Here is an 11,159-nt window from a genome sequence, read left to right on the forward strand (position 1 = left end):
GGCTATAAGCGTTTATGACCCTCTCAAGGCAACCACATTCAAGATAATTTTTGTCACAGCGGTATCTTAGTGGTGTCATCAGCATTACGATTTTCCTGTTTATAATCTGTTGATATCTATTTTCCGCTTAGTTAATGCCTTAATGCCGGGACGTCACCGACGTGCATAAAATTTTAGACGGGGCGAATATTAAGTGAAAATTGTCTGGCAGTGCATAATAAACATTTTGTTGAAAAAAACAAAAACATAAAAAGGGATCAGTAGTGCGGGCAACTGAACCTAGAGTATACCATTTACGTAAATCCTGTCTAATACAAGGTTGTAAGCCGGACGAATATGAGAAGATGAATATTTGCGATGGGCATATACATACATGGAAACATAAACAAATATTACATATATAAATGTACACATTAAAAAGGAAAATTTTACTCTCATGACGTACAGAAAAAGTCCACACCCACAAATTTATAATATGACCTCTATTTTTTCCTTTTTGTCGCACTTTATGGCTGAATTGATTCATCTGTTAAGAGCAGCAAACCAGACTGTCGAGTTACGCCTTATCTCAAACCCCACCAGAGTTCCAACATTTTAGCTGGGTTTTTATTTGAGCGGGACTAGGTTACAAGCTTGTCAACAGTCATTCAATCCTCAGGTTTTGCTCTGGTCTTTATGATGCATGCACTTCCATGCCCGAATTTCAGATACTGTCGGCACTCGCAGTTCCTTTGCCGAGGGAAAGAACAAAAAAGAAAAAGAGGAAGGAAAACAACCGTAGTTTTTGTTATTACCTTCCACCAGTCGCGTTAGAGCAGCACAATCGCGAGTCAAAAGACGATAAGAAACACAAATATTGATTGAAAACACTTTTCCTTCCATTCATCAACATTCTGTTTATGCTTGAATATGACAGGAAATGGTCGCCAGAAGTCAACGCATTGCTCTGTAAGATATTGTATCCATTCATTACGTCCTGGCGTATATTCCCATAGGGAAGACAAAGCGGCATTTGCCAATACGCCCCGTCGTGTCCAGAGCGCTCATACACGAAACTTGTATCGATCTTTTGACTCACATTGATTCAAAGAAGAGAAATGTCCATCTTGAATACCGACTTCCAGTAGGCCAGAAGTTACACATCTGTAGTGCTTATACATGTTCGATTGACAATGGACACCGGTGCCAAACAACGCATGCTGACATGGATTTATCTCAGAAACAGACAATGACTCACAGGTATAGCACTAATACATATTGGCACACTCAGTCATGACGCATGGCTAAGTCATTACACTTTCCCAGAGAAATCAAACAATTTGTTCCCACAGCAACCGGAAGGCAGCTTAAACGCTTAAAATTGTTCAACAGTTGCCAAAGCTTTTACCGATTATTGTCTCTGATTATACTAGTGACAACAAATTCTGATGCAAATGCTTCCGGATATAGCAGCCCCCTTTTTAAAACATATTTTTACTCACGTGCAATTTATCACATGCTTATTCTCCATGCAACATGGTACTTAGAACTCCCACTTCCCCCACTATAAAAATTGAAATTTCGCTGACGATAAAACATCACAGAAATAGACTGTTTGACGAGGAAATAGATTATACATAGGACCACAACTCTGGTTTTCTTTGTCATAGTCACCCAAATTATATATTTACATGATGTAGATTGAACAGAACTTTTTCGTCGACATACGCGTAAACCTATACTATAAAACTAAAAAAAAATACAGTGTTACACTACTGTACTTATGTTTCATTGCTTTATAGGAAAATGCTCATAATAATATTATGTACATAAATAAATTATTCTTATGCTGTAAGTCTGTGTATTACATATAGGCGTAGTGAATAGGCCATGTATGGCAAACAATGTAAGGGGTGTCCTTTTGAGAACTACGCAGGTTCTCAAAATAGCCGCAGGCTGCAAAGATACGGCCCCGGCCACACCCAATGGCAGTTCATTGACATGACATTGGTGTAAGGAATCCTGAGCTGTCGTGGAAAAGATATACCATCACTTTTTTTTTTTTTTTTTTGCTTTTTGTTATTTGTAAAGTTGGGTCTTTGTTGCTGTTTACTGTTTCCCTATTGAATGGAAGGTTAATTCTAAGAAATGATATTCTTTGCAGTGTAAGAACACTCCAACGAGGCGAAAATTAAAATAATGAGAAGAACTTGATAAGCATTGCGAACACGTCCATGGCTCACAGAAATTATTAGAAATGTGAAAGAAATTATGATAAACTAAACACACTCCTGTTCTGCAATCATCCCAGTTTTCTTCGGGACTGATACAGACACAAAACAATAAATTCACAGTAACCCAATATTTAACACAAACTGCTATAGTCAACACTTCAACTCAGAATAGCAGTTGAAAGAGAAGCTGGTGAGAAGAGTACATGTGAATTAATTTCGAAGGAGCCGCCAGTCAATATCGAATTTCTATAAACAACCACGAACGTACTGAAAAAAACAACAACAAACAAACAAACTTGAGATGTTCATGGACTGGTATCTTAAATCGTTGCCACCAAAAACTACCAATGTCTCAAAGAGTAAACGGTTAGGTTCTCCCACGAAATGGTTTATTGGCTCACTAATGATAACTGTAGTTTTCAGCAAGCAGTTCGGAAGTGGGAGGTATTCTGTGCAATATATTGTTATGCAGTGCAAGCTATCTCGGACAAAAGACATGTAAACGCTGAAAAACCTGAATGAAATATAAACAGTCGCCTTTTGAAATAAGGGAGTCATACTGTCCGGCCGATGAGTACATCATAATTAAGAGAAGGTGGAATTACATGAGAAGTATGTTTAATGGCAACGCTCTCATGCAAACTCTTCCTTAAGCACTTGCAGCAGATCAGGGCAAAATCTAATGTAAAATTGTTGAATGTACAATAGATTCAATATTATTAGTGATTATGAGACAAAGCTTTACAAAAGAAAGGAAACTTCCCGATGGATACTTCCCTTATTTTGATTTCAGGACAATAGAAGCTCTGTGAACGCCCCAAAAATCTAATTTTAACTGTGCATTTATTTGAGTAACAGCTGTGAAATTTACACATTTTTGAAGTGTGATGAAGAAAGTACAATCTATAGTTTCAAGTAATAAAATCATCTATAATTACTTGATAGAATCAATTGTATTTTCTGCATCACACTTGCAGGAAATCTCTGCATTTCAAAGTTGACAAGCAAAGAAATAAACACATAGGCAGTGGACTTTAAATTTAAAAATTTGTTTTTTTTTTTCACAGCGCTTTCCTTCTCGAATGATCTATTCAAGACAAACCAAAAATTTATCATATGAACTGTCTTTAATGAAACCCTTGTAATTCCAACAGCAACGAAAAATAAGACAATGAAGAAAGAACGGAGAGAGCTAGAGAGAAGGGGATTAATATCGAAGAGTAGAGAGAGAATGACAAAGTATTCAATTAACGGGCCACTGTCAAAATGTACTTAATGGACACCCATCTGCCCATGTGACATCGAAATCAAATAAGAACAACTGCTAAATTGACTTCCAATAAATCACTGGAGAGTTATGAATATTGATTTTCATACAATATGGGAAATACAGATTTTAATAATACGTTGCTATCGCCGAGAAAGGAAGAAAGAGAGGAAAGCAAACAAGCTGAAATGACATATCAAAAAATGGAGAGCTTTTTGAAACAGTCAAATCTATTTCCCTAAAATCAAAACGCAAAGGAACCTGCAGCTGATAAAAATTAGATAAAGAAAACTCAACCCCTCAGAGTGACAACGTCTTGTAGGTGCAGGCAGAAAAAATTAGGAAAGAAAAATTAAATGATGCATGTACACCTTGGCAAGTGTGTATGGAATAGTAATTCATACATGACTACATTTACACACACATACTAAACCACTGCCTTCCACATGAGATATATTTTCAATTTCACTTGTGCGTTCCAATGAACAATTATTGTTTGTTCTTTTCAGCCCACAAAACAGACATGACCATGTTGTGTCGTGCATTGTTAGTCATTCATGTGAAATATTATCTCAACACTGTAGGTTGAGACGAAAGGCAAAACATGCGTATTTTCCCCCTTTTGAAAGTCAGTACAGTCTTATAATCATATAGCTATAACTATTATATGTATATATATATATATATATATATATATATATATACAATGTATATATGTTCCAACGGTATATTAATTATGTTTGTATGTGTAACATGATTTTGTCATTTAGGTTTTCAAGTGATCTATGCTTTACAAGCTCCGTTTTTTAGTAGTTCACTCTCTTTAATCACTTTATATACTTTTTTTTTGTTACCACTGCAAGGGAAGTATTGTTCATTTTTTATACATTCGTTCATATACTTATAGTACAAAAAACTTAATGATCAGTATTGTTTAAAAATGGTTAACAATATGTGATATATTAATATATACTTTGTATTTGTATTACCTTTCGGTTGGATAGAAATAAAAGTTCAGTTGAATTGAATATTGAAATTGATTGAATTACATTGATAGATATCAACTAAAAGCAACAGTTTAACAAATTTTGACTAGTCCGGAAGTGATCCCTTAGTCCCTAAATCTTTCCTTTGGTTATCCGAGATACAAGCTGTTATGTTTTTGTGTACGGATTACATGTTCATAATCCATTAAAATCAAATGTAACTAACTTATCCTTAAATAACAAAATCGGTAAATGTTGAATGAAGACAGAAAAAGGGGAGAAAAAATGTCATCTTTAACAATTAAAATCACAAATCATGAAGTAGCGCTGTATGAGAGCCATTGCATGGAATGTCTATTCTTTTACTGTCTCTGCTTCCTTCCTCACACACTCTTTTTTTTTTCTGTGAACATAATTTATTCACATATCCACCGTCAATTACGTCACAATGTCAGGGTCTACTATATAGTTGAATTTAAAGGTCAAGCGGGAACATTTATTGCATTGCGGCATCTCTCCCTCACCCTCCTGTCATATTCTGTTCTAATTGTGGTTTAATTCGTGCCGGGTTATAAAGCGGGGTTCTCCTAAGTTTACAGATCATGCGAATTTACCTCGTGTCTCGAACAGCCCCAATTTACACAGATCAAACCTGCACTGCATTTGCTTTTCTGCATGCATGAGCTACAATTTCTCTCTCTCTCTCTCTCTCTCTCCCACTCTCTCTCTCTCTCTCTCTCTCTTTATCTCTTTATGTTTTCATACAGTGTTGCACGTGCACTCTGGATTCCCACAACGGCCAGAAAGAAAATCTGCACTTATTAAATGCAAATATATCTGACATACATTGACAGCTTTCTTGCAAATCTGCGATGAATGCACATCAAAAGCGAGTTTATAATCGACTACAACATTAAGGACTAAGTTGTCAATCACCATTTCCCCCCTCAGAATCGTTTAATGACATTCAAATACACTTGAATAACATTTCCTCTTCATGTCTCTGAGTCAACAAAGACAAAAAACACAAAGCACTTTCTTTCTGCCTTTTGTATGCACAAGTATAATCGAGTACAACATTATTTAAGGCCGTTGGTGACGAAAAAAAGTGGTAATAATCATATGAAGAGTTTGTTTGCAAAAACCGATAAGTCCATATTTGCCAAATGGAGATATTTGCGATTAAAAGTCAAGAAAAATAAAGAGAATAATAAGAAAATGTTTGCTTCTTTTGACCATAACTTCAAAAATATACCTTTATATGTGGTGACCAATATATCATTTAAAAGGTATTATTTTGTACATTATGACAGAAATCTAACTTCAAAATCTTCAAAAATGGACTTATCGGTTTTTGCAAACAAACTCTTCATATTTTCTAGACATACAGTATGTTCTAGCTAGTTCTGCTTTCTTCATTATAATCATCATCTTCTTCTTCTTCTACTACTACTTCTTTTCTCTTACCTGATTCTTTTCTTGTTTCACACAACCTTATCCCATGTAAAATCTTGTCAGAACAAAACGGGTCCTTTATTATTTTTTCATAATTTTATTTCCTCAATGCATTTCACTGTCGGTTTTACGCAGTCCAAAAAGACGGTAAAATGAAATATTACCACGCTTACACCATTTTCACTTCTATGCCATCTGTGCTTCTTGTCTTTGTTAAATATTTTATATGGTGTGAGGCAGAATACGTTATTTGAAGCTTGATACCCTGGATTTAAAGGAGACCTCAAAATGATTATTTGTTTTGGTTACTTTTCATTTGGATATCTATTAATTAGTTAATTAGGTACAGAGTTTCAGAATTTAAAGTAATTGGGATGGAATAAGAATGTTCCCAAAATTTGTTTAAAAAAAAAAATCCTAATGAACGAGGATGATGGCATAGCTCCAGATAAGAATGTATGATTGAGTCCTAGAGGAGGTAGAACAAAAGAAGAAAGCATGCATACATTGTGCACTGGTGAACTGTTAAGCAAACAGTATTGCAATGAGATGAAATTAATACATTAATAGAATATGTAACTTTCTATGTCATCATTCTTATTCAGAGTGTTTTGGGTTTTTCAGAGTATTGGCTTGTTTGCTCAGTGACTACAATCATGACAATGAATTCCACGAATCTATGCATGACACTATTGATTCACGTACTAAAGATGGTAGATTGAATAAATCGTCTGAAATGCCCCTTTAAACAGACGATATCGTAAATCCATCCGAAGACTGGCTCACTAAAATAAGAAATAATGGTAAGCAATAAAATTGTACATCTTGACATATATTTCCGTCGGCAATAAGAGCATGCGTCGGAAACACAGTCATGGCATGATACCACGACGGAAAGGAGGCAGATTTCATTTTGAGTACTCTTTTTTTTTTTTTTTTTACATCCCCTGAATTAAAGTCCGCAATAAGCACGTTCTTTAAAACTCGTTTGATCTGGCTTTAATTCCTATCAAACTATTTTGTATTGTCAATAACGCTTTGAAAAGGTGCGGCATTTCGGGTGACAACAACGACATCTGTGGTTGGGCTCAAATCACACCTTACATCTGCTATACGTTATCTATATTAAAGTTACTATTCAAAATCATGTATTTTATATGACCGTTGCTCTCTCTTTTTCCACAATTTATTGCAATCGAATCTGCTCTTTTCTGGCAGATAAAAATAATTAGACCTCGTGCATGTGTACTAATACCATTGGTGTATAACGAAACACCAATTAACATGGTTACATTTTTATTGAGTCACTTATAGAGATTGTTAATTTCTATTTGAATTCAGTAACACTTTAGTTGCTTTTATAAGCTTTGCAAAAGTAAAAAAAAAAAAAAAAACGCGACTTGCTTAAACTGAGTTTAAAAGAACCACAATATACTGACCGAAAAAGAGGAGAGAAATGAGGCATAAGCGAATCCAAAGTCCACTGTTGTCAAATATGTTTTGACGTTTTTGTTGTTGCGAATCATGCATTGCGTTTAGGTCAAAAGAAATCAAGCGTAATTATGTCACAGGTGTATATGTGTTGTGAAAATGGCTGAAATTGTAGGAAATAGCACTGGCGTTTCCAACCATATATGTATATGTTATTATGTTTCATTATATGGTGAAGATAAGGAAGTATAAACTGATGCCATGCAGAGAATAACTAAATCATATTAAAAAAGAAATCAAATTAAGCGTTTTCAAATTGAGGAAAATGCAAAGAAGACGCAAAAAGCTCAAAGGACAGAACTTATTGAAAGTTTGAACTTCATCGTTCTTTAAGAAGATGTTCCAAACCACCAAAACAGCAAGTAAAGCCCGGGAAATTTGGAACAAATTCAATGCATTCTTCTCGGAGATACTTTATTGCAATACATCCTGTTTTGCGTAATGGAGTGGTCACGGAATATGGATAAACGGTATGTTGAAAAGCTATTTTGTCTAAGCTAATACATTCAATAGCCATGCAATAATATTCTTCTTATATTTGTATTTTATTAAGATACACAAGTTTAAATGTTACCCCTCCCCCAAAGAGAGAGAGAGAAAGAGAGAAAAGAAACAAAACAAGAATATGATATGAAAAGACTTCAATGACAACGACCAACACATGCCTGCCGATAATGTCAGGAAACGGTAAATGTCAACTAGAGTCCTGTAGTTGAAAACTTAAAAAGCAGTATAAATCAAAAGGGGTATCACAGAGCACGGTTTCTACGTGTAACTGTTATCGATATTCGTCAAGTAACTTGCAGGAGCCAAGACGCATGCATCTTAACCTTAATTTGGTTGCTCTATATAGCTTCAGTTTTGCTGCTAGAAAATCGTTGCCCATATAAGTAGTTCCTAAAGAAATACGAATGGGTACTATCACGGCATTTTGCAATAAAACATTTCTCTTTCAAAAAAGAAAAAAAAAAAAGAAAAAATGGGAGCATTGCTGCAGTACAGTGCTGGCAGAAAAAATCGCGTCAACATACATTCATGCCTTCAGTTTTTCGGACGAATCGAAATAAGATATGCAAGTCAATCTACATCCAATTTTAGATAAATGATAGCTATTTACAATGAAACAAGCAGCAATTCTTCTTTCAGCATCAACCGTTATGATATGAACAGACCGCAGAGTATATAGATCAATGTCCCAGAAGTTTCATTCTATCAGGGGCATTGTGATACCACTTTCATAAGATGCTATGGAACATTGCTACGGTAATGAAAAACAGATGTAAGAGTGCTTCATCACCGCTAAGTCATTACTGAAATTATTCGATATTCCGGTAACGAGTGAATCTGTAAGGTCACGACGGATAGCAGAAGTCTGAGTCAAAAAGAAAGAAAACAAACAATGAAAACAAAAATCGAAAAAAGTGGCACTAACCTTACCGTGTCCTGGATTAATTATTGACATTTAGAAACGTTGAAATTAGTGAGTTTGATCACTTACCGCCAAATAACCCAATTATAGTCACGTGATGCGCCTGCTTTAATAGGTGTATAGGTACAACAGAAATTGCTCTCACAAGTTGGTCACTGATCTCCGCTGGTATGAGTCCATGTACTGTGTGTGGCGGGGACCTCTGCGACTATAGTTTTATAAGGCCTTGGTTTTTCCTTCGATTCAGTCCTGGAGGCGTAGATCGTCGTGTGAGCGCACTCTCGCTCATGACTCCGATACTCGCAAACACACACACAAACGCACGTACGCACACACACACACACTAACATATCACCCCTCCCCTTCGCTCCGTAATTCCCACACCTGTGAAAGCAAACTGTCGCATGCGCAGTTTAATTCTTTTTTCGTGACGTCAGCGGCGAGACGGCCAAGCAGAGAGCGGGAAAAGTGGTGGATAAAAGTTACTGCATATTCAGCTATGGCAATGACGTCATACATCTACCAGCTCGCTTTCCATCGACGGTCGCTGAATGTACATTGGAGTCTATAAATGTATGAATGGGCGCCAAGAAGTGGAATGCAGTTTGCTGACGCCGCAACGTTTAAAACAGCTTTAAACTGATTACATATTCTACATATTCTCAATTTATATTCATTTGAATATCTATTTTTGTCAATTATCATGGTAGGAAAAAAAAAGATACAGAATGTTTCGACCTTCATGTCTATTTTTGACGGTCGATTTGCTGGTAAGTAGATCAAAATATATCCATCGCTTGGATGTTTGAAAAACATTGCATGACCTTACAAGATTCCACATATGAGCCGTCAACAAATCAGATTTTTAATGCTAATACATTCAAACTCACACACGCACTTATGAAAACATAAAGGAAAACATAAAGTTTTTACCATAATCATTCCTCCTGCCTTGTTTGTTGCTGATCTATTTATAGGCTTACACCTTGGACTACTCTTTTGTAGACACTGTTTATCTTTGATATTCAATGAGAAGCAAGAGGGGAGCCATTTGCTTGCATTGAGTGGGCTGTCTTTGTGGTATGAATCCCGATCCTGATTTCGTTTGGGTGTAGATTTATTTTGAGGTGTGCAGAGGCATTCTCGTAAAATTTAGACAAAAGGTGTGAAGCTATCTTTTAAAAATCAAAATGTTGTAACACTTAACAGTTACTTTAATTCATAAAGGCAACATGAGAAACTAGGAAAATTAATTGTACAATTTTAACATTCCAACATACGTAACATTTGTTTTATGTTCCCTCTGTTTCCCAAGCAATATGTCTTATCGTTTCGTTTGATTGTTACTACAATTTACTACTCACGAGGGGACTACATTCTACAAACAAGGCTTTTTAGCAGTGATGTCCCCTCCGTTTCTGACTTTTTTTCTTTGTTACGATTCAGTTAGAGTTTGCCCATGCATTCCTTTATCTAATAATATGTTTTGTTTCATTGTAAAAAAAAAAAAGATGGCGTGCATTTAAATCTCATTTGAATATGCTAAAGTCACATTGTACTTTACTTTGTTTATATGCAATTATACTGTACATTGTCGTCGGAAATGAAATAAAATGAAATGAGCATACCACCATGTGGGAGAAAATCGTTCAATGGAGAATGACCTCTAGGCCTCAGTTGTGACGTCACGAGTTCGACATCAGTAGTAGTAGTGCCCCTGTTAACCCCTTGTTCGCCTCTTTTATATCCTGTCCGTTGGTTTGTGCACATTTGACCTATTGGTACTGAAAGGATTAAGGCATCTTGTCCTCATAGCATGGTACTCCGGAGGAGACTAAAACTTTTGGTCCAGTGGTATCGTATAGCGTGCCCATGAGCATAATGAGCATTATGTGACTCTTTATCATAGTGGCCACGTAATAAAAATAAGTCCATTCACGTACTACACACACACAATTCGGGAGTGTTTCCATCAAGACACCTTGACTTGAAAGGCGGTTCCAGAATAGAAATATATATCTATATATCTATTATCTCTCTCTATCTCTCTCTCTCTCTCTCTCTCTCTCTCTCTCTATATATATATATATATATATATATATATATATATATATATATATGTATATATACATATATATATATATGTATAATATATATATATATATATATATATATACTCCTAGATGAGTCATTTGGAAGACATTTCCATTTGTTTTATATGCAAATTTTAAAATGCATGTTCAATGGCAATTTACGCAATGGAGACACGAACATTGTCTCCTTAATGACCAGTTGTCTCCCTAATGAAGACACTTCCC

The sequence above is a fragment of the Diadema setosum genome, chromosome 21 (genome assembly GCF_964275005.1).
Source record: "Diadema setosum chromosome 21, eeDiaSeto1, whole genome shotgun sequence".
Taxonomy (NCBI): Eukaryota; Metazoa; Echinodermata; class Echinoidea; order Diadematoida; family Diadematidae; genus Diadema; species Diadema setosum.